Source organism: Belonocnema kinseyi, chromosome 3, assembly GCF_010883055.1.
Source record: "Belonocnema kinseyi isolate 2016_QV_RU_SX_M_011 chromosome 3, B_treatae_v1, whole genome shotgun sequence".
NCBI classification, from domain to species: Eukaryota; Metazoa; Arthropoda; class Insecta; order Hymenoptera; family Cynipidae; genus Belonocnema; species Belonocnema kinseyi.
Genome location: NC_046659.1, coordinates 20198728 through 20200444, shown reverse-complemented (window position 1 = coordinate 20200444; position 1717 = coordinate 20198728). Strand labels below are relative to the sequence as shown.

General features: G+C 26.3%; 1 protein-coding gene across 3 annotated transcripts in view; it reads right to left on the bottom strand.

Moving 5' to 3' along the window:
* The window catches only part of LOC117169394 (sialomucin core protein 24-like), a 147313-nt gene that overhangs the window by 144707 nt on the left and 889 nt on the right, over positions 1-1717 (bottom strand). The window lies entirely within an intron of this gene.

Below are 1717 nucleotides of genomic sequence, written 5' to 3'. Positions count from 1 at the left end.
CGTACTACGAAGTCGAATTCTTGTTTTCTCATTCTTCGTAAAATATGACGGTAAAGCAGCAGAAAGATTTTTTGAGGTTAGAAAAGTTTGACATGTATGTATAGCTGAATTTTTTCAGATCTGAAGCTTGATCCAGGTTTTTGGTACATAGTCTTTTTTTTTAAATTGTAAAAAAAGTTTTTTCGAAAAATCTAATTTTTTAATTTTAAAAAAAGAAACTAGAAAGAAGTTTCGAGATAACGAGTGGTAAGAAAATTTATACTTGATAAGTTTTTTCATTAATTTTTTTATTGAAATAATCAAATATTTACACCAAAAAAAATTTTTTTAATGTTTAAAGTTATTGAAAATTATTGTTTGAATGTAAAATAACATTAATTCAAAAAAAAAAACATATTTGTGGATAACATATTTTAGTTGAAAATATACATGGTATTTTTTTTTAAATTACAAAAAATCTTCCGAAAATCGAATTGTTAATTTAAAAAATTAAAAAGGAATTTTGAGATAAATTAGTGCTGATTTAAATCCTGCAAAATTTGCTTGGAAAATGTTATCATCTTCGAGGAAAATTTAGAGAGAATTTTTCTTCCATTTGAGGTACAAGTGTTTTTACATCAATTTTTCTATACATTTTTTGTAGAATTATTTTAATTTTAAATTTAAACAATAACTTTTTAACACTAAATATTAAACAAAAATTTATTCGATAAAAATATTATATTATTACTAAATCTTAATGAATAAATAATATTGATTAAGAAACAATTTTATATAGGGAATTTTATTATTTGATAATTTTCAAATTCGGTAATATTGTAAACCGTTCGGGAATTTGATTAGTTTTTGAATTTTATTATTCGAGACAGAGAAAGTTTTACCGAATCAGGAATTTGATTTTTTTTCATGTATTTGAGCTCTCCCTGTCAAATTACAGAAAATTTGCTGTAATTATAATTTCGGCACCTGAATCTTGTCGATGTTTTCCCTTGGCGCGGAGCTAGAGAAGTGTGGAGCGGGGGGAAATCACAAAATTGTATACTAATGTTGTGTTTATACATATATATGTACCATTTTAGGGTAAGTCAAAAACACCTGAGGGGGGGGGGGTAAGATCGCCGTTTCGCCACCATTGTGGATTCGCGCCTGGTTTTCCTACAGTATTTATTTTAAAAAATGTGTATACAAATTTTTGAAATCACAAGTTATAAAGATAATCTCAATTAAAAATTTTAAAATTCGCTTTACATCCAACTTTGATCCTTGGCTCTTGGCGATTTTTTCTTAATGCATTTCAGTCACTGATAAACGGGAGCAAATTAAATAGGAATATCTCAGAAAATAAATGATTAAAAAACAAAACAATTGGGGCGACTTTTTTGACCTCTAGGTAGTAAAAAAGGAAAACGTCAGAAAATTAAAAATCTAATTATTCTCTTTTAAGATACTAATACAATTTACAAAACGCTAAATGTAAAATTTTCAGATTTTTCAGCCTTCAGTTTAACAACTCAAATTTTAACGTTAAAATTTACCTCATTTTCAGTATACAGGCTTATTGTTTGAATTTTCACAATTTTCGTTATAAGTTATAGGTTACGCCAAAACCAACTTATTCTGGGATTCGAAATTGCTACAACGTGAAGAGGTAAAAAGTTTAAATTCAATGTATTCAGATTGAAGTAGGCAAATTTATTTGGTTTTAAATATAAATTAA